General features: G+C 40.4%; 1 long non-coding RNA gene across 1 annotated transcript in view; it reads right to left on the bottom strand.

The window, feature by feature from the left end:
• Positions 1–23,891, bottom strand: part of LOC131188857 (uncharacterized) — a 45,711-nt gene that overhangs the window by 12,588 nt on the left and 9,232 nt on the right. Inside the window, exon 2 of the long non-coding RNA XR_009152852.1 lies at positions 3,715–3,837. This is a non-coding gene — a long non-coding RNA (uncharacterized LOC131188857). The remainder of the gene's footprint in view (positions 1–3,714; positions 3,838–23,891) is intronic.

The following is a 23,891-nucleotide window of genomic DNA, read 5'->3' as shown; positions in this document are numbered from 1 at the left end:
CATATTTACCACCAGTTTGCTGCGTCGATGCTTGCTTCGTATGTGCGCCTTCCGTGCATGACCCCGGTCTTCCGCACATGCGCTTCGTTCACATGTGTGCCTTCTGCGCATGCGCCCGGCCTCGAAAACATGACTAAATAGGATGGCATTACACCGGGGCAGGGAGGGGCGAGGCTGCACTCGCCACTACCAGTTTGCCCGAACTGGTACGAATCGGCTGAATACCACCTCTGGTAATGCCTGAACAAGGCTTGGAGTCCCCAGAGAAACAATGGACTTTTATGTCATTCAATAGCAGACATGAAATTTGCCTACAGTACTTACTTCAAAAAGTTGTAAGTGCATGTGAATCAAGCTTAAATGCTACCAAAGCAATACTGTACTGTAATGTGAAACCATTATTTTTCTATTGAGCTAATTGTCATGTTCCTCATTCCTGTTTTTAGTTTTGGATAAATGTATTGCTCTTAAGCATCAGGTTAATACAGATAGACTGTTTAAAGTCACAACAGCACTAAAAAAAGTGACTTATGACTGTTTTTCACACTTACGACCATTGCAGTATCCCCATGCTCACATGATCAAAATTCAGACACTTAGCAACTGACTCACAGTTATGATGGTTGCAATGGCCCAGGATCATGTGATCCCCTTTTGTAACCTTCTGACAAGCAAAGTCAATGGGGAAGCCACTTAAGAACCATGTTACTAACTTAACAACTGCAGTGATTCACTTAACAACTATAGCAAGAAAGGTTATAAAACGGGACAAAATTCATTTAACAACTGTTTCGCTTAGCAACAGAAATTTTGGGCTCAATTGTGGTCATAGGTCAAGGACTATCTGTACTTTGGCTTTTAGGGGGAAGTGGCAACCACTGAAGCAAAGGCTCAGGAACAAAGATTTCCATCTCAATCTTATCCATGAGGTTTGCTGAGAAGTCCAAAATGGTCTTAGTTCTGGGCAGGAGCATCTTTAATGAACCACAATGATGCCAAAATGATGACATGTGCATTGATGTCATGGCACAAATGCCAATACATCCTGACATCTGCCATAAGCATATATGCTGCAACATTTATATGATGATTGGTGGCACATTCATTTCATTACAGTTCCCACCCTGATTCAGCAGACAGTATTAGTAAGCACATCAAGATACTGTGCCTTTGTACTGCATAGTGGCTTTTTATATTTTTTGGGTACAATAGTTCTTTTTCCATAATAAGATTATATGTTACTCTGAAATTGTTGGAGGAAAAAGATTTCTAATGTGTTAGAGGAGAACAATTTGCCATTTGTGTGTGTGTGTGTATAAAATTAATTTATGTTGTTAAGTGAGAGATTTGCCCCATTTTATGACCTTTCTTGCCTCTGTTGTTAAGTGAATCACTGCAGTTGATAAGCTATTAACCAGGTTGTTAAGTACAACTGGTTTCCCCATTGACTTTGCATGTCAGAAGGTCGCAAAAAGGAATCACATGATCTTGGGACCCAGCAACGGTCATAAATATGAACCAGTTACCAAGCATCTGAATTTTGATCTCATGACCATGGGGTTGCTAGAATGGTTGTAACTGTGAAAAACAGTCATAAGTCATTTTTTTCAGCGCCATTGTAACTTGAACGGTCACTAAACCAACTGTTGTAAGTCAAGGACTACCTATATTCCACCACATGTTTACTGGACCCGTGCCCCTCCTGGTTGGTGCTGGCCACGCAGGAGGTGACACGAGGCTGGCTCCGGGGGATTACAAATACTTCTTTGCAGGAGGGTGTCTTTCCCGCTGCCTTGAAAGAGGCGGTGGTGAGACCTGTCCTCAAAAAGCCTTCCCTGGACCCAGCTGTTTTAGGAAATTATCGTCCAGTCTCCAATCTTCGCTTTACGGCGAAGGTTGTAGAGAGTGCGGTGGCATGTCAGCTACCCCAGTACCTGGATGAAACTGTCTATCTAGACCCATTCCAGTCCGGCTTTCGGCCCGGATACAGTACGGAGATGGCTTTGGTCGCGTTGGTGGATGATCTCTGGAGGGCCAGGGATAAGGGTTATTCCTCTGCCCTGGTCCTATTAGACCTCTCAGCGGCTTTTGATACCATCGACCATGGTATCCTGCTGTGCCGGTTGGAGGGTCTGGGAGTGGGAGGCACCGTTTATCGGTGGTTCTCCTCCTACCTCTCTGACCGGATGCAGACGGTGTTGACAGGGGGGCAGAGATCCGAGGCGCCTCATGTGTGGGGTGCTGCAAGGGTCGATCCTCTCGCCTCTCCTGTTTAACATCTATATGAAGCCGCTGGGTGAGATCATCAGTGGTTTTGGGGTGAGATACCAACTGTACGCTGACGACACGCAGCTGTACTTTTCCACCCCGGGCCACCCCAACGAAGCTATCGAAGTACTGTCCTGGTGTTTGGAAGCCGTATGGGTCTGGATGGGGAGGAACAGGCTCAAGCTTAATCCCTCCAAGACGGAGTGGCTGTGGATGCCGGCACCCCAGTACAGTCAGCTGCAGCCGCAGCTGTCTGTTGGGGGCGAGTCATTGGCCCCGATGGAAAGGGTGCGCAACTTGGGCGTGCTCCTGGATGGATGGCTGTCTTTTGAAGACCATTTGACAGCCGTCTCCAGGAGAGCTTTTTATCAGGTTTGCCTGATCCGCCAGTTGCGTCCCTTCCTGGACCGGGATGCCCTATGCACTCATGCTCTCGTTACCTCTCGTTTGGACTATTGCAATGCTCTCTACATGGGGCTCCCCTTGAAGAGCACCCGGAGACTCCAGTTAGTCCAGAATGCGGCTGCGCGGGTTATTGAGGGAGCAGTTCGAAGCTCCCATGTAACACCTATCCTGCGCAGACTGCACTGGCTGCCTGTTGTCTTCCGGGTGCGCTTCAAGGTGTTGGTTACTACCTTTAAAGCACTCCATGGCTTAGGACCGGGATACCTACGGGACCGCCTACTGCCATCGTCTATCTCCCAACGACTGGTGCGTTCTCACAGAGAGGGACTCCTTAGGGTGCCGTCAGCCAAGCAATGTCGACTGGCGGCCCCCAGGGGGAGGGCCTTCTCTGTGGGAGCTCCTACCCTGTGGAACGAACTTCCCCCTGGACTTCGACAATTACCTGACCTCAGGACCTTTCGCCGCGAACTTAAAACTTATTTATTTCATCTTGCTGGACTGGCTTGAATTTTTAATATTTTAAATTGATTTTATGGGTTTTAAATTTTTGTAATTTTATAGGAAGATATTTTATTTAAGGCCAATTGAATAAGTTTTTTAAGGATTGTTTTTAGTATTGTATTCGTAGTTTTTGCTTTTATTTTGGCTGTGCACCACCCTGAGTCCTTCGGGAGAAGGGCGGTATACAAATTAAATTATTATAATTATAATTATAATTATAATTATAATTATAATTATAATTATTATTATTATTATTATTATTATTATTATTATTATTATTATTATTATTATTCCTAGACACCATTCCTTTTGGTTTGGCCATGGACCCAAGATGATTAGGATGAAGATTATGTTGTGTTTTTGAAGGAGAAAATACAGCATCATCAAATCTCATAATCCTACAGTCTATCAAGAGTCTCAAGTGGTAGACATTAACTGTGGCTCTCCAACTGGACGGAAGCGAAGGATGGTATTACTTAAGTCAATAGCCAAGCTGACCCTGGGAGAAAATAGAGAGTGATTAAGAACTTCCTGACTGACCAGGCAGTGCAAGTTGCACACATTACACATCTGAAGTTTTTGTGGTCACATGGTTCTGACCAAAAAGTCGGCTCTAGTCTGAGCAGATGGTTACGCAGATGGATGCCGTCAAATCCGATGACCCTGCAAACACAAAGGTTTGTTTTTCAGTGACTGATCTTCCTAGACCACGTCTGCTCTTAATCATATCTCGGTGTACCCGGCTGACTATTTCGGTGTCTTCAGTCAGAAACGGCCTGAATGATTACTCTCAGGAATTTCCTGCTTCCCATTAAGGCATATCCTGGTGGATCAGAGAGTTTGATGACCTTGGATCTTTTAGCTTGATTGCAAGCAGGCCTCATTATGCTACAGCCTGATCCTCCAGCTTGGATAAGTTTGCTTGTTACGACAGCAATACAAATGTACAACTAGCTAGTTGTAGAGGCTTGGCTAATTACGGGAGCCACAGTTTGCAAGTCAAACAATATGTTTGTCATGATCTGGTTGGCAATAACCACTTCCCTACCATCACCCCTCTAGGTTTAAGATGTCAGAAGTGCTGGGTCAGCAGCATCGCCAAGCCTGGACACTAGGGGTTGGGCGGGTAAAATGTGCTTGGGTCCTCCAGTTTATTGAACTTCAGCTTGCCATGTTCAAAGCATGTGTTATAAAATACGGTAAAGACAAGCTGATTGCTTTTGAAGACTGTGCAACTTAATGAGACCAGCAGGACGGAAAGACCTTGTGATAACACCTTTGTCTTCACACCTAAGATAATTGCTTGATTACCTTCCTTTATCTCCATTACATCAGTGTAAAAACATTTGGGTCACATTAAACCATTCTTTTGTGAGTGACTGCTTAGCTATATGTAACTATCACTTCCTGCATTTACTTTCACCATTCCCTGTCCTACTTATTCACATGTGTGTTCATGCTTCTACTTTGTGATAATAGTTCATACATCTAATGAAGTCGGCGACAAACCATGAAAATCTATAAGTGTTGCATTTCTTCCCTTTTCTTTTTTTTTTTATTAAAAAGTTTTACAGAAAATTTCCACAAATGCCTCCCCTCTCCCTCCCTCCCCCCCCCAATCCCCCCCCCCGGACTTCCCAGAGCAAAATACAGGGTATAACATCTAACAATCATAAGCTAGAATACACTAACTATCCATAAACTCCCATCCCTCCCCTAGAGCCTTAACTCCCCTTTCACATAAAGAAAAATATACAAATACAATTTTTACTTTCTATTCATTCATAAGCTATTTGGTACTTCTTGGTCTGATATTTGTTTTGAATATAATCAATCCATCTTCTCCACCTTTTTTTTAAAACATGCCCTACTGTTGTTTTTGCTTCCTAACAGTCTGATAAAGCTGTTTTTGAGGTGGGGGAACATATAGTGTTGGCATATTTTTCCTCTGCTTATTATAAAATTTTCTGTGCTGGCCTCTTTAGTCTTCTATTATACTAGAAAACAATATTAATAGCTAATCAGGATTGTTTTAGGTATATTCTTTTTTTTTAATCGTGGATGCTACTTTTTGACTTCTTAAATGGAAGAATATAAAAATAGTCTAAAACAAATAAAAACTTCTGTGAAGTGAGGAATCATATCTTCTTGATTATTTCTAGCTCTTAAGAATTGTATCATCAGCGTAATAGCCAATATTGCTAGTAGTCACTACTATGATATGATAATATGTGGTCTTGTATTTCTAATGTTTTGTGTTTTCTATCATCATTCTAAAAATTGCCTATCCACTGCAGGATGAAGGCCTCTTCTGCATGTTTCCAACCAATACGGTCCTGAGCTTTCTTTTCCCAATTGGGCTCACAACACTTGCTGATGTCGTGGCTCCATCTTGTTTTAGGTCTCTTTCTTGATTGCTTTTTATCAAGTGGGATCTGATAAAAAGGTATTTTGTCTACCTTATATTTAGCTCTATCATTCTTCTCTATTGGATCACATTGCCACTCTAGGATTCATCTCTATTGTTCCTATGATGCATTTCATGTTCCTCTTTTATTACTCACTCTCTAGTAAAATGGTTTCTGCAGTGATAGCTTGTAGTGTGCTTACTTACTCTACATGAAATAGGATCCATTCTATGACTGCCTTGTCTGTCCATCTGCCATCAGTTCTTCTTGTTATGTGCCCATTTCCCATTTCCACTTCAATTCTTTCACTTTCTTGATGATATCATATACTTACGTTTGTTGTCTAATCCATGTGCAGGTTTTTCTATCTTGTCTTTATTATTTATAAAATCTAGATAATTGGAATGTCATTTACACCACAAAGAGAATTTTGTAGTATGAGACTCCTGTCTATTTTTCCTAATCAAACACTATATTCCACATAGATCAGGGCTATGCAAATCTGGGCAACCATTAGATGTTAATAAAGAGATTTTAAAATTCCACTTCTTTACTGCAATCTAGTGATCATCTGGAAGGTTACAGTCCATTCATGGTTGCCTTATCCTATAATTCATCAAGACATTCCCTACAGAACTTTCAATCTATAATATTCTTGATAGTATTTTGAAGTTAAACCTGGCATAGGAGAATCCCTGCTCTCCTTTTTGCCATTTTGAATGCTACTGAAAATCTCTCTTTCCCCACCCTATCAGTTGTTTACACAAATTTCCATATAATTATGATTAATAAAAAAAGTATTTTTTTCCTGTGGATTGGTTTAAATAGATAATAAATAAATGATATATGGTTTACAACCGCAATTGCTTTTGATACAGTGTTGTCATAATTAAACCATTTTTTAAAAAAATATATTTTGTTGATATATTTCTTGAAATTTAGAGAAGGAAGGATCCCTATCTATCCCCAACACAATAGTGAGGATTCGGTATTCTTTTTCTTTATTGTATGAAATGTTTACCACAAAAGAGATGGACTTCTGAATTATATGAATAAACTAAGTACATCATTTAGAATACTGGTTGCCCAGTATTAGAATGACTGAAAATGAATACACTGCAATTTAAAAACAAACAACAATGATTGATCCAATCTGGATCAGTCACCGGGACCAGAGGTTTAGTCTTCCAAGCTTTTGAACCCATTGGGCTCTAGCACAAGTCCAAAAGCTTGGAAGACTTTGGTCCCGGTGACCGACCCACATTGGATCCTGCAACATTATCCTGGGACACATACATTTGCCTTCATTCATAACAATGATTGAATCCTGCAAAACTGCAGTAATGTGAAGACATTTTAACAACTAAAGCCCCTCTATATAGGTTCTTATCCTTCATATCAAATAGTACGAAGAGCTGGTCTACATCAGAGGCTTGAATGACTAAATTGTTCTTGCATAATGATATTAGTTTATTATTTCAAAACTTAATGAATCCAGCCTCTCTTGTCTAAAAGGCATGCCTATTCACTGACAGCTTTGGGTTAATCCATTCAAGTCCACCACAAATATGCTCAGTACTTGGTGGCTTGCAGGCAAAACTATAGACTCCTATGAAAACCATGATGCTTACACGGGAAGCAGCCTGTTGTATTGCAAATGCTACTGCAAAATAAAAGAATTTCAATTGATGAAAAATTAATGGTTGAACTAGTTTTCTTATCCACATCTTTTAGACTACAACTAATGATGGCCAGCTAGACACTTCCACCAAAAAGTTAATCTGCCCATACCAGCCCCTCCCTCTTTCTTTCTCAATCCACATCTTATTGTTGACTGCTAGCTCCTTCTTAAGACACACTTTGGGGAATTCAGCAGGAAAGGATTTCCTACAAAGACTCATGGACACACAAAGGAGTTTTTTTAAAAATTCAAAGGTATGGATGAGAGGCAGAGCTCATTTTTATCCATGAAGAACCAGAAAAGGAAGGAGACCAATGGAAGAAGAAACAAGGCCTTGCCAGTGTACCTTACTGAAGATATCCATATATTAAGGAGAGCAGCAAAATTCTCTGGAAAAATCCAAAAAATTAGAGGTAGGCAACTTGAAGCCCCAAGAGTGGGTATACTCCTTTTTTTTTTTCATGCCCCTCAGAGTGGAAGTGCTGGCCAGTTTGTTGTGACCAGCTCCTAACCTATAGTCCCGTGATGGCGAAGCTATGGCACATGTGCCACAGGTGGCACATAGAGCCATATCAGTGGACGCGCAAACTCAGCTCCGGTGCGCATGTGCATGCCGGTCAGCTGATTTTCGGGCCTTCCGGTCCCACCCGTTTCTGGCATCCAGAGGACCTCTGTGGGGGGGAAGTGGAAAGCTGTTTTCGCCCACCCCAGACTCCTAGAAAGGCCCTGGAGGATGGGGACAGCAAAAAACAGGCCTTCTGGTCCCATCGGAAGTTGGCAAATGGACCATTTTCGGCCTCTGGAGGACCTCCAGGGGAGGGGAAGGCCGTTTTCATCCCCCCCAACTCCTAGAAAGGCTCTGGAGCCAGGTAAGAGAGAAAAACGGGCCTACTGGGCTATGACGTGCCAGGAGCGGGGGAGCGGGGGGAGGTAACACGCACATGCGTGGGGGTGGGGTGCATAGAATTATGGGTGTGGCCACATGCGCGTGTGACCGCCCCTTCCCCCCTTCCTGGCATGCAATGTCAAAAAGGTTAGCCATCACTGCTATAGTCACATTCTAGAGGAGACAATACCAAAGGAGCTCATGATACCTATTCAGAGTCTTTGAGCAGTATTTCTCTAAACTTCAGAAAAATCATACAAAATACAGACAGGGATAAATATCAAGCATTGTATGTTTTGAATTTTAGAAACCATTTTACCCTCATCGTAGAAGAAAAAAATCAAGTTCCGTCCAATTTCCCTTATTAACTGGAAACTAGCAATGATGGTCTTTCTTTGGGCCTTTGTCCCTTCACTACTAATGATGAGAGTAAGATCAAAGGAGCTGTCATTCAGTGCTTCCTACCCATTAATGAAAAAGACAGAAGCCATTAATCCACATATCAGGAGATTGAGAAAAGGACAAGCCATCTAGCTGTCCCAAAGATGATACTCTGTGTATGGTTGTGTGTGACATGCAATTGGAGATATGAACTGAACCCGTTTCTGAACACTTTCTTGTGCCTAAGTCTTCTTTTCTTTATCCTAGGATAACAAGTGTGACTGGCTGGAAAAAGGGGGGCACTTTTATTGTCCTCTCAGAAAATCAAATAGGATAATAAATAGAGCTGTAGGACCAATGAAAGAAAGTCTTTTTAAATTTAATGAATTTTACACTAGGGCCATTGCTAAAGAGGAGGATGGGAACCAAACCACATCAAGTGGGCCTTGCTTCCTTACTTATGATCTATCTGTCTCAGTTGCCCCAATAAATTCAACCCCGGGGGGTCTCATTTAGACTGATTTATAGTGGGGTTTAGCAGGGCTTATTGCTAGGGAGACAGTTTATTTTCATTGCAAATCAGAGACATCACTTCCTGCTCAGGTAGCAGAATGTTTTGGTGGCCTATCAGGTCATCCATAGGCAGATGGAAGAAAAATAATATCTTGGATGAAGGTTTGCATGAAAAGGAGCAGCTACAGGTATCAGGAAAAAAAATAAATAGAGGCCACACATTTTGTACTATAGAAGAGGTGGGATGAAATTTATCACTTTAATAACCACATGAATGTGGTGCAGAGTTGCAACCATTTTGACCATCCTTGTCTCACTAAGCCTTTATGTTAAACTGAGTAGACTTAACCAAGACTCCCAAATCTATCAATTTCACCAAATTTATCTGGCTGTGTGAGCCATTTAATGCAACAAAGTCCGAACGGGTATTTTGAATTGGCTCCAGAACCAACCTGGTAACTATAGCAATGTTGGTATTTTTAAGGAGAGATTTAATGCAATGTGGTCTAATTCCCAGAAAAAAACTGTAGATGGATTAAAGTTCTCTTGCAATTTCCAATTTCAAAGGCAGGTGAGTATAAAAATGCATGAAAATGGTTAATCCCAGAGTGGGGGGAGGAAATGATTTAGGTGCCAATAATAGCAGGCTTTTGTAATCATAAGAGGATGAAATTTCCCAAGCTTGAAATCCAAGTTTGGGATTACTGTCAACGGCAACGGTTTATGTTGAACTGAAAGGAAATTCATCAAGGTCAATTGGGGCCACGGTGGCATGTTAATAAATAGAAATGGGATGCAGTGGTGATCCTCATTCGTTTCATGATGTGCTCTTATCATTGATTTTGTGAGTCGGTTTGAGGTTTATAGTATCTCTGCACAATGTGCCCATTTTTCATCTCAATGTTGATGCCATTGAAGGATATTAGGTTAGTGGCATGGACTGATTGTTGTAACAACTGCTTGAAATTATTTTTCGGATCTTTATTTCACTTTGTTAAATATTATGGCATTTAATAATTTTATAGCTCTTGGCGTCTCCAGAAAACGTATGATAGCAACCGGAAATCAATTACTTTTAAGGCATTTTAAAGACGTTCATAATAAAGGTAGAAACAGAAAGTAACTTCTCTAAGTTTGCACCTCTATAACTGTCTGGTTCGGTTCTGCAACCCAACAAGAAAAACACAGACTTCAGAGGATAATTAGAACTGCAGAAAAAATAATTGCTACCAACTTGCCTTCCATTGAGGACCTGTATACTGCACGAATCAAGAAGAGGGCCGTGAAAATATTTGCAGATCCCTCGCATCCTGGACATAAACTGTTTCAACTCCTACCCTCAAAACGACGCTATAGAGCACTGCACACCAGAACAACTAGACAGTTTTTTCCCGAAGGCCATCACTCTGCTAAACAAATAATTCCCTCAACACTGTCAGACTATTTACTGAATCTGCACTACTATTAATCGTTTCATAGTTCCCATCACCAATCTCTTTCCACTTATGACTGTATGACTATAACTTGTTGCTGGCAATCCTTATGATTTATATTGATATATTGATCATCAATTGTGTTGTAAATGTTGTACCTTGATGAAGGTATCTTTTCTTTTATGTACACTGAGAGCATATGCACCAAGACAAATTCCTTGTGTGTCCAATCACACTTGGCCAATAAAATTCTATTCTATTCTATTCTATTCTAACATGGGGTAGGGTTGGTAAAAGACAAATAAGGCTTGTGCACCTCTTACAAGCTTTCCTGAACACTGGCTGCTGAAAAATGAACAAGGAAGTATTACATCAGTTCTCAAAACAAAGGGAGTACTTCTGTAGTTGAAGCTGAGTAGCGATGACCGGTATCTTACATGTGTATGCTTTGTCTGTGGGATGCCAGGATGGGGAGATTCCACAAGGAAGAGATGTGGCAATGTCTGGAGTCGGGAAAAAACCTCAGCATGTCTGAATAAAGAGTTGTTTGTGCAATCAGGAATGTTAAACCCTGAGTTGAAAAGGCTCTGAGATAACCAGAGGAGACTCATCATCAGTCCACAAAGGAAGCTTCCTGAATAAGGTTGCGTGGAAAGATTGCAGCATATTTAACAGGGCTGAAATCTGTACAGGGCAATGGCCTTCCTGGCCATAGGAATTTGGCTAAATTGTGTGTGCTCGTGGGCAGGGGGGATCAGGGGGAAGAGAAAAATCATGTGATGTTTTGAATCGCATTTAATGACCCTTTGGGAAGTGTTTGTCAGATTCCTTATAATCTGCCAAACATTTCAAAAGAGTTTTCCAATAAGCCTTTCCTAATTATTGCTCAATCTGCAGAGGAAAGTTTGGATAGGCAGCAAGTATTTCGGAGTGGAATACCTGGGGTAGAGGACCCATGGCTGTCCCAATGTTACGGCACAAGGTAATCTTGGCTGATATTGATAAAAGCTGAGAGAAATTGAACCTAGTTAGTAGACGGACAGGAGACCACAAGGTAGTCCAGTTTCCAGTAATCCAGAGAGCCACTTTGGCATGGGGATAAGACATCAGCCTAGAAACCAGGAACAGTGAGTTCTAGTTCCACCTGAGCCATGAAAGCTGGGTGGGAAACTTTGGGTCAGCCATTCTCTCTCTCTCTCTCTCTCTCTCTCTCTCTCTCTCTCTCTCTCTCTCTCTCTCTCAGCTCTACCTACCTCACAGGGAAAAATTGTGGAAAAATAGTAAACCAAAGAAATTAAGGCATGAAATAACAAAAAGATAACTAAAACAAGTTTAAAGCATTGCATTTGCTAAATTTCTCCATGCCTTCCATCTTTGAAAACTTCCACCACAACTTTCTATTTTGCTTTTTGCTCTTTAAAATTCTCAAGCCTCTTTTCGAGGCTCTTTGTAATTCATAATGTTCTTGTCTCCCTTTTTATTTATTTATATTTATTTATTAGGCTTGTTCATGTCACTCTGTCTGACTTACAAAATACTCTGGGTGAATCCTATATCTGAAGAGTGGCTGTGTAAATACAGGTAGTCCTTTACTTGCAGCCATTTGTTTAGTGACCTTTTGAAGTTACAACTGAAACAGAGGCTTATGACAGCATCCCATGATCAAAATTCAGGGGCTTGGCATCTGACATGTATTTATGCCAGTTGTGTTGTCCTGGGGTCATGTGAGTACCATTTGTAACCTTCCCAGCCAACTTCTGTCAAGCAAAGTCAGTGGAAGGAACCAGATTCACATAATGACCATTTGGTTCACGTAACAAGTGCAATGATTTGCTTAACAACTATGGCAAAAGAGATTGTAAAACAAGGCACAACTTACTTAACAACTGCCTCAAAGCAATGGAAATTTTGGACTCAATTGGGGTTGTATGTTGACGACTATCTGTACACAAAACAGTTAGCAATCCGGCTGCTACCATACCAGGATGCGAAACAAGGCCAGACATATATATATATATATATATATATATATATATATATATATATATATATATATATATATATATATATGTAGGTCTTTGGTTATTCGGGTTTTCTCCCGCGTAAAATTGGAAGTGTCTTGGCGACGTTTTGATGAAGTCTCATTCGTCATCTTCAGGCTGGTGTTTACAGCTTCATGCTTCTAGGACCAATGTGTGATTGCAGCTGTTTCTTCCTTTTAACTGCTAGTTGAGGTTTGAACTGATTGGTTGGGAGTTTGGCTGTGTTCTGATTGGATGGAGGTGTATTCTGATTGGTTGGGGGTTTGGCTGTGCTCTCATTGGATGGTGGGGTTAGGGTTGGGGATTTGGCACAGCCAAACCCCCAACCAATCAGAACACACCTCCACCCAATCAGAACACAGCCAAACTCCCAACCAATCAGTTCAAACCTCCACTAGCAGTTAAAAGGAAGAAACAGTTGCGGTCACACATTGCTCCTAGAAGCATGAAGCTGTAAACACCAGCCTGAAGATGATGAAACGTCACCAAGACACTTCCAATTTTACGTGGGAGAAAACCCGAATAACCAAAGACCTACATACAAACACCCGTGAAAATCTCAGATATATATATATATATATATATATATATATATATATATATATATATATATATATATGTATGTATACATGTATGTATATGTATATGTATATGTATATGTATATGTATATGTATATGTATATGTATATAAGATAGATAGATAGATAGATAGATAGATAGATAGATAGATAGATAGATAGATAGATAGATAGATGTAGGAGAGGAGGTTCCTTAAAATCCTAGCTTTTCAGCGTCTGTGGAGATTCTCAGACATCCAAATCATTTGATTGCCCCAAAGGTCTTTTTTCAAGAGGCAATTAAAAAAGACCAGATGTCTACAAGGAATACAAATCCTTCCGTTCTGTACCATTCAGTCAGAATTGAAGAAGCTTCTCAGATGAGAAGCGAAACGTCTTTGAGAAAAAATGAAGAAAGTCTAGTTGCTTCTTGAAGAAGCACCTTTGGGTTTAGGTTTCAGTATTTATATATTGAGGGCAGACAGTGAGATGCTCATGAGCTTCATATGCCTGCAGGCTGTGGATATCCATAGAGGACAAAACGGGGTGCACAACATGTGTCTTGTGATGACATCAGGCAAATGATACAGTTGACCTACACCACGGGTGTCAAACCCGATTGTGTCATGTGACATATTGTAATGTATCATGACGTTTTTGGCCTTTGCGGAGCTGGGGTAGGCGTGGCCTGCACGTGATGCATGCAGCCCATGGGCCACCACTTTGACAGGCCTGACCTACAGAGATAAGTAGATGAACACATCTTCAGTGCAATGATGTTATAATATACATGTTGTCCATTGGACATCCTTGTTGCTTGCCTATGCCACAAACCCCTCCCTTCCCCCTTCGGACATTTTCAAAAACATTCCTTTTAATTTTAAATATTAGCTGGAAGTCTGGCCTGCTACAAAGGAAAACAGTGCCCTTGCCTCCACCTTGGATTTTTTTAAGAAAAATGCTTTGCAATGCAATTTAGTTTCCAGAAAAGGGCCTCTATTTTCGTTTTAAAATTCCTGTGTGTACTAATAAATTTAGATATCATCTACCAATATATATAAGAAGTTTATGTGGATGCATTATTTATGTGGATGCATAATTATTCTGTTACAAAAAACCAAATCTGCCCAGAGATTCAACTCAGGCAAAGTACAAAATATTGCAAACGAATTAAGAAATAACTTGGCAGTTATTCCTTGGGTGGATCTGGTCAGTTAAAAAAAAGTAACTGCCATCAATTTTGCTGGACTTTGCATGCAGTTGTTACTATAGGTAATCCTCGACTTAGTGACTGCTCAAAGTTACAAGGGCACTAAAAAAAGTGACTGTTTTTCACACTTGCGACCGTTGCAGCAGCCCCATGGTGATGTGATCAAAATTCAGATGCTTGGCAACTGACTCATATTTATGACGGTTGCAGTGTCCTGGGGGTCATGTGATGACCTTCTAGCGAACAAAGTCAATAGGGAAGCCAGATTCATTTAACAACCATCTTACTAACTTAACAGTAGCAATGAGTCACTTAACAACTGTAGCAAGAAAGGTTGTAAAATGGGGCAAAATTCACTTAACAAATGTCTGGTTTAGCAACATAAATTTTGGATTGAATTGTAGTTGAGGACTACCTGCATCTGTCTATTGAGGGATTTAATCCACAATGTTTTTCTTTCTTCTTCAGAAAGAGATGGATTCCATCAACATTAAAATTACAGGCAATCCTCATTCAGCGAACACAATGTGGACTAGCAACTTGTTTGTTGCTAAGACAGTTGTAGTGAAACCATGGTGGTGCTTATGGTCTTAAATCAGCGTACTTTTGCTTACAGACCTGCAAAGGTCATCAGTGTGAAAACCAGTCATGAAGTTAAATTTTCATCACCATCATAACTTTAGTCACTAAATGAGGCAGTTACTAAATGAGAACTACCTATAGGGACCATCACATCAGGGACTGAATGGGCACCACCCTTTGTTTCACCTCAAAAAGACCTCAGAAAGAGGACCTCAGAAACAGGATCAGTCCTAGCTCTCCCTCTCTTCTTAAAATAGAACAATTCCACGTAGTTTTTAATAGCCTTTAAGTTCCTTGAAGCTTATTTTTGTTTGAAGCTGCAGTCTTAGAGCTGTTAAAACAATTGTGTAATGGAATGAGATCAGAGAACCGAATCACTCACGCTCCCTATGCTGTCTTGATGTTTCTTACAGTTAATCGCTTTTTAAATTACTATGAAATAGCATAGAACAAGCTCAGCACAATAACGGTATATTTGTATGCCGAGACGAACGCAGAGGGATCAGGGGTGATATCCTTCAAGTATGTTGGACTTTAGCTCCTATATACCCAAGCCACTATGTTGGCAAGGAATTATGAAAGGGTGTAGAACAAAAGTTCTAGAGGACCACTGTTCACCACTAACTAATCTTTTAGAATACTACCTTGATGTGAAATAGACAGAAGGATACTTCTTCCCACAAGGACTATCCATATTTAAAATATATCCTTAGGTAACTTGCTCTTTTTCCCTTCCATGCCAAGGTGTGGTGAGGAGCTGCCCAGGAGAGCATCTTTTCAGTGATGGTCCCCTGATCTCAGAAGGCCTTTCTGGTGAAACACATCTGGCAGTGGACAAGGATCTATGATCTATCTTTTTCTTGTTTTATCTTGTCTTGTCTTGTCTTGTCTTGTCTTGTCTTGTCCTGTCCTGTCCTGTCCTGTCCTGTCTTTCCTTTCCTTTCCTTTCCTTTCCTTTCCTTTCCTTTCCTTTCCTTTCCTTTTATCCTTCCTTTCTTCTTTTTTCTTTCTTCCTCCTCCTCCTCCTCCTCTTCCTCCTCCTCCTCTTTGGCTTAAAAGGTATATACTGTACAGAAACTTTTAAATGCATTTGTCTTTGTTTGGCTTTTATTTTTCCTATACAATTTTTTTTTACTACTGCTATTTTGTTTTCACATCTTTATTGTGTCAAGTTTTAATCGTTAAAACATGGTTTTAAAAGACGTGAAGAGATGTTAACCGATATTAAAAATGAAATGAAATAATAAAATGTAAAATTAAATGAAAAAGTAGGTGGCAAAACTATTTATGTATAAATTACGTGTAGTCCTTGACTTATGACCACAATTGAGCCCAAAATTTCAGTAGCTAAGTGAGACAAGTTGGTAAGTGCATTTTGCCACATTTTATGACCTTTATAAAGTTTTTCTAATCATTCAATGAACCATTTTTGTATTGTAGTAAGGGCATCAGGTTAGGAACTATGAAGTTGTGAGTTGTTGTCATGCCTTAGGCATAAAAGCAACTGGGTGACCTTAGGCCGGTCACTCTCTCTCAGCTCTAGAAAAGGAGCAATGGCCAACCACTTTGAAAAATGTTGACAAGAAAACTTCAGGGACTTATTCAGGCAATCACCAAGGGTCTATACTTGGTGGCAGCAATAAAAACGGCAATAAAAAGAGAAAGCTAAAAATCCATTTATGGAATGGAGGAATGATTGGTAAAAATGATGGAACTAACAGAGATGGCAAAATTAACTCATTTGCTTAGAATAGATCAACTGTTATATGTATTAGTTTATTAGTGACTGAAAACACCTTAAAGACTATCCTATCCTATTGTTGTGTCTGCGCCCCCCGAGCCGGGCCCCCTGCCAGAAAGTGACTCGGAAAGTGAGGGGGAAGGGTGATCAGGACTTATCGGCTTCCCTGGCTCAGTTCCAGGAGCCAGAGGCAGGCCAGGTGGAGGAGATAACGAGGCCTCTGTCCCCTGACTCTTTCCCCGCCCCCCCAGGCCATGCCTCCGGACCCGGCTGATGGCAATCAGGCCTCGCTGGACCCTAGGTTTCGTAGGCAGGAGAGGCAGGAACAACAGAAGCAGGGGTGGGGCAGGCCTAGGAAGTGCTGAATCATGGAGCCACACCCCACAGGATATAAAAGTAGCAAGGGCTGCTATACCACTTCGAGGCGAGTAAATCAACTGCTTAGAGGGAGAAAACTAGAGCTGAAGTCCTGTTTGTTCCTGGTTTCCTGGCTGACTCATCGGCATCAAGAGAGATAACAGAGACACTTGGCAGATGCTCGCTAGTTTGCTGCCAGAGCTGATAGTTGCCGGCTAATTAAGTCATCGCTCGTGTCTCCCGGACTGAGGAGGGGGACAGAACACCTATCTTCAGAACTAGAATATGTGCTCCAGGTTTTTTCCATGACCTGGCTTTTCTGCAAAAACACGTTTTTAACTTCATTGTGGCTTCCAACACTGATACATCATATAGCATGATATAGCATAAAATACGATATATTTTAAAACTATGGCCTATCAGTTATATTTGTGAGACTCTTCTGAAGGAAGGTAAAGCACAAATGTCAAGGAAAATCATGCAGAGCTCTAGCTATTGTGAAATTGACAAAGGGTTGAAAGCAACAAGAGGATTAAAGCTGGTTGTGTTCAGTGGTAATACTGCTGTAGTTTGTGTAATCCCCTCATGAAATCATCTAAAGGGCAGGCATATCTCCTGGGGGAAAAGGAAGGCAGAGGTTGTCCTGATTTTTATATCCCCAAGGGATTCATAGCCATGAAAGATATCATCTATTTTTTTAAAAATAAATGTATAGTGTTTTTCAACCTTGGCAGCTTGAAGATATGTGGATTGCAGCTTCCAGAATTTCCCAGCCAGTCCCAGAATTCTGGAACTATTAAAGGAATAAGAGTTGGAAATTATGCAAATTGTCGGGTAGAAAAAGGATCTAGAAATATGCACAGGTGGAACTGAGGCCTGTATTTGTAGTGCTATTGATTCCTGAAATAAATGTCCCTTCTAGCAACTTCCACTGCTCCCACAGACAAGTTCTAAATGCATTGTTTGTTGTGTTGTATGACTGCATTTTGAGAAACCACAGTCTTTTTTATTTCCTCCCCTTGAGAAGGGCATCTAGGTAAATCCATTCCTTATTCTTTCCTTTCCCCCCTTCTCCCTCTCTCTTGAATCCATCTTCTTTTTTTCTTACACCCCATCAAATTGTACAGTTAGCGTTGCATGTACATCTTTAAAAACAAATACAAAAAGACTGACCAAAATAAAAAAGGATATTCTTGATGGGGTCACAATTCCTCTCAAGTGTCAGATTTGCAATTGGTTGGTGTTGTTGGATTCATCCCTTGGCTGAATTTTCCCTAGCTTAAGTAGCTCTTTTAAACAGAACTTTGCCACAGTCAAGCAGATTGTATTATTTCCTACAACTGGGGCATGACCATAGGGTCGTCCTCGGTGGTGAAATCTATTTTTTTTACTACCACTTCTGTGGGCGTGGCTTGGTGGGCATGGTGTGGTTTGGTGGGCATGGCAGGAGAAGGATGCTGCAAAATCTCCAATCCCACCACACTCCAGGGCAAAATCTCAATTATCTCCTCATTCCTAGGGGAAGGATATTGCAAAATCTCCATTCCTACCCCACTCTGGGGCTAGCCAGAGGTGATATTTGCTGGTTCTCTGAACTACTCAAAATTTCCGCTACCAGTTCTCCAGAACCTGTCAGAACCTGCTGGATTTCACCCCTGGTCCTCCTTTATTACATTCTTTGATACTGGATGAGAGTCGTTTTTATCGTTCTGGCTATTGCATAGATTTTTAGGGGGTCATTTTTATTCTGGTTGCTTCTTTTATCTATTGATTACATTTATATGCTACCCATCTCACTGTCAAGTAACTCTGAGAGATTTGCAACATCATAAAAGCACACTATAAAAATATGAGAACATTAACAACATTAAAACATTCAGCACGAAAATTAAAACACTAAGAACAAAAGCTAGGTAATAAAGGACAAACACATAAATAGGAGTGACGTTAGAGTTCTTTATTTTTATTATTGAAACTACTGCTTATTTATTTGTGATATGAATTTAATATCTAATTTTTATGATAGAACTTTGATTCTGTATCATTGCTGTAATTGTATGACTGTAACTTTGTTGCTTGAATCCTTACAATTTATATTGATATTGATTGTTTCCTGATTGCTTATTTGTACCCTATGACTATCATTAAGTGTTGTACCTTATGATTCTTGATGAACGTATTTTTTCTTTTATGTACACTGAGAGCATATGCACCAAGACAAATTCCTTGTGTGTCCAATCACACTTGGCGAATAAAAAAATTCTATTCTATTTTATTCTAATGGATGTTGTTGCAGAAAAAGAAGAATGGAATTTGTTTTTTTTTTTAAATGTCGGGGAAGCACCAACAAAGACTCAAGGATGAGGCAGTAACATTGGATGTCTCCTTGGAGACATCCAGTATCATAATTCCTTTCTTTATTTCAGTTCATGGGATCTGATTTTTTTTAAAAAAAAGGTAATTCAAGGACTTTGTTGCTTGATCAACTGCTTATTAGCTGATAAGCAGCCATAAAGTCTTTAGTTTTGTGGGTGAACGTGTTATTTTATCTGGTCTTTCTTATCATAACACTATGAAGATGATCAGCAAAAAACTATGCTAAGCCAAGGATATGCTTGTATGTCAAGAAGAATTTCAGAACTCGAATCCATTTAGAAAATAAATACCTTTTTAATCAAGTATCAAACCACTGGTATCTGGTCCGTTGTGCCTATGCGTAAAGGAGGATCATGGAATAATAACTGACCTACAGGGTTTCTCATTTACTTAAAACTGAGCCATTTGGAAAAAGTGGGAAATGGCAAAAATCGATTCACAATGTTTGTAAATAATTTGGGATTTCCTAACGCAATCCTAAAATCAATTTTAGGAGACATTCCCATGAATTGAATGAGCCTTCCTTACTTTGGAGTAAATGGAGCAAACCTTTTCTAGAACAGGGATCTCCAACCTTGGCAACTTTAAGTCTGGCGGACTTCAACTCCCAGAATTGTTGAAGTCCGCCAGGCTTAAAGTTGTCAAGATTGGAGACCCCTGGCCTAGAAGGAGGCATTATGTTCTCTTCTGAGAAGATTTCTTCTCTGCAAAACACACACAATTATGTGCTTTACTTTTGAATTATAGTTGTCTGGTTGAAGAAGAATGCTGTTTTGAAAATTTCTGGCATTGACAAACATACATTGTCATCTACTCCTAGCTAGAAGGGAATCTCCATATTGTTTCTCCCCAGTGCCCTGTTTCTGCATTTGGTATACAATGCCCAAAGTGAGAAATGTCCCCAGACAAACAATTCCTGCACAGTCTCTAATGCTCGAGATGAAAAATGACCTCTGCAATAGTAAAATAGACTCAGGACATTGGGTCTTCTCTTATGTCATCTTTCATCCCTTTTTCCAGTCCAAGCTGGAGAATTCCTTCTCAGTTTTTCTCTTTACATTCATTTTTCTTCTTTTTTTTCATCCCCTTTCTCTCCTACCCTCCTCAAGAATCTCCTCGGGATATTTTTCTTGGTCGAAATCTGTTTCTGTTTTCATTGGTGGTGTCAGGTTAAGCCCTGGCCTTTTACCTAAGCATTTATTGATGGATTATTTCCTGCTATATTTCATAAGGTACAGTTCTGTAGCTTTATTTGTTCTTAAGGGGCAAAACAGGACTTCCCTAATTTAAAACAAATGGTAGCCCAGGTAACCTGCTCCAAGATTGCCTAGAAAATTCTCATATGTGGGAATATGAGCTGATTCTTCCAAATCATACTGACTAGATTGGTCTAGTATGCTTCAGCCTGATGACTAAATTAACCCATTTTCTTGATTTGTACAGTGCTTTCAATAATAAATGAATTTTATAGGCTGTGTTGATGCAACTCTTTCGTCTACGTGAAACTAACTAAGCTTAATACTAACTAAGCAAGATATATTGTACATACGAATCTACCAGATTCTCATCTGATCTTGTTAAACAGGCTGTGTAAAGTTAAGCTTTGATGCCATTATTACTTGAAGGCAGACTGAGGGTCTAGGAAATTGGACTTTTTTTGGGTTGTTGTTGTTGCTGCTGCTGTTGTGTAGCAGCAATACTTCTGAACAAGGAATGACATTTCATTGACTGCTAATTTGAGCTCTGTATACAGTAAATGTGTATACAAAGAATGAGGTGGCTGGATGGAGTCACTGAAGCAGTAGGTGTGAGCATAAATGGACTCCAGAGGATGGTAGAGGACAGGAAGGTCTGGAGGAACGTTGTCCATGGGGTCGCGATGGGTCGGACACAACTTCGCAACTAACAACAACATAAATGTATTGCATGCAACCAGGGCAACGATGGCTGGAAAGTGACAGCAGTCCTATCCAAAGACTCAGCTCTTTGCCTTTGTGAAAAATAAATTGTTTACTTGAATGCTTTGCATTTTACCCCTATAAGCAGAGGAAGCTTTGCTTCTTTTTGGTCTCTTTAAGAAACCACAGCTTTGATAGAAGCATCCAGTCCCTTTGCAGCTGCTCCAGATTGTGTCTGTCTGTCTGTATATATGTATATATTTATTTACTTATTTTCTGCCTTTATTATTTTTACCAATAATTCAAGGTGGCAAACATACCCACCTGGCTTTCATGGCTAAGGTAGGACTAAAATTAATGGTCTCCCGCTTTCAAGCCTTAACCCCTGGACCAGGGGTAAAATGCACTTACCTTTGCTACTGGATTCGCAAATGTGAGCGCTCGTGCATGCCTCCTCCACATGTGTGCAGAGCCTTCTGCACATGCACAGAGGGTCAAAAACGGGACATCATGACATCCGGGCAGGTGAGCGGAGCCTTTTGCCACCAGCCCTACTGGATCACACGAGCCAGATAGATCCGGCTGAATTTCACCACTGCCCTGGACCAAACTGGCTCTCATTATTTATTTATTTATTTATTTATTTATTTATTTATTTATTTATTTATTTATTTATTTATTTTTGTCACACAGTATATATAAGCATAAGCATGAAACAACTATACAACACATAAGCATATATATATATATATATGAGTATGAGTATGTAATAACTATATTAATTGGATATAACGAAGAAAAACAATAGGACAGGCACACGCCCCTTACAGACCTCTCATCATCTTGTTTCCATTTTGTTTCTTTGGATCTGCTCATCTTCCGGGCAGCAGGGCAGCATGATTCAAATTAAGCCTATGCAACTTGAACCCCATAGCAAAGCTAAACCCATTCCCCACCCAGTTCCTTAGAACATTTTCATAGCATCGCCCAGCCATTACCGAAAAGATGGAAAACTTCTCATTCCTCTTATTTGGGCACAATTACAATTTGGGCAACTCTCAAAGATGCTTTAAGTCATCAGCAAGGAAAGGATCAAAACTTGGTCCCATAGAAGCTATTGGCTAATGAGGGAGGCTCATCTGAATATAGGTAGTCTTCGACCTACAACAGTTTAGCGACCATTCGAAGTTACAACGGCACTGAAAAAAGTGACTTATGACTGTTTTTCACACTTACGACCTTTACACCGTCCCTGTGGTCATGTAATCAAAATTCAGATCCTTGGCAACTGACTCATATTTATGACGGTTGCAATATCCAAGGGCCATATGATCACTCTTTGCGATCTTCTCACAACAAAGTCATTGGCGGCACCACATTCATTTAACATCTGTACAAGAAATTCGGAGAAAAATACTACTCGGAGCAAAAAACTGTTCGCTAGTTTTGTAACGTTGGGGTAGCCTTTTGGATATTATCCAACTACAACATCATTACCTTTCACAATTGATAGTTACAAACTGTTGAGCTGTTGAGAATTGTAGTTCAGTACAACGAGGGAAGCAACAGTCTCGATAATGAATGTAAGGGATTATTATTCTAAGGAGATTGGATGCAATCTCCTTTGGAAGGAGAGGAATGATACAGGTTTCTACATAAGTAGATTTCAATCTATTGGCTTTCAGTTCAAAAGGGTGTGTATGTGCAGAGGTAGCAGAAAAGTGACTTTTTTTCCCCGTGGGATCAAAGGTTTCTCTTTTTTCTTTTTAATGATGTACTTGAGATGGACATTGAAATTTTAAAAATTGATGCTCGCTTTGGGCTTCACTGTCAGAGACCCAATTTCATGTTTAAGTTTATACCATACTTCCAAGAATGAAAGAAGGCAGGGAGGGAGGGAGGGAGGGAGGGAGGGAGGGAGAAAAGTCACATATGACAATCTCTGAAAAACATAATGCGCCTCTTGATTCAGACTTATCAGGCTCAGGTTGCAACCTTCCTTGGCATATTTTAATTCCATGAATTATTTTCATTCATGTAATTTTCCTGTTCTTTCTCCCCTTGTGCAGCTAATTGCCTAGATATCCCAAAATGCAGCATTTCTACACAGAGAAAAATAACGGTGGTCTTAAAAAACATTCAGATAGGCAAAGAACTGTGGCGATTGCAAAGGGGAAGGGGAAGCCTATTGGTCAAGCTGTTCGTTTTGATCTTTTTTTTGGTTTTGTTTTGTTTTTGTTTAGGGCAGCTGTCTAGTCTTGCGGCTGAATTTGTCATTTTAATGAGCAAGTTTCATCTGGTCAGCAGCAAGCCATGACTGCGGGATGGCAGTGCTGCCTCGGTTTCATTATTGGAATGTACGACAATAAAATTCTCCTTTCTGTCTTCTTTCTCATGGAACCCAGAGGGTCAAATCTGGGGAACGATGCAAAAGGCCAGCATCTGATACAAATGAGATTCTCTTTTTTTTTAAGCTCAGGATGTGTTCCTGGCATTGCACGACAGCCAGAGACCAGAAAACACTCCTGTTCATTTCACTGAACAGAAATCAGATTCTCTAGACCCAGTGGTGGGATTCAGTCAGTTCGCACCACTTCAGGAGAACCGGTTGTTATCTTTCTGAGCAGTTTGGTGAACTGGTTGCTGGAAGAA

This window comes from Ahaetulla prasina, chromosome 1, assembly GCF_028640845.1.
Source record: "Ahaetulla prasina isolate Xishuangbanna chromosome 1, ASM2864084v1, whole genome shotgun sequence".
Taxonomy (NCBI): domain Eukaryota; kingdom Metazoa; phylum Chordata; class Lepidosauria; order Squamata; family Colubridae; genus Ahaetulla; species Ahaetulla prasina.
This window is presented reverse-complemented; position numbering and strand designations above follow the sequence as displayed.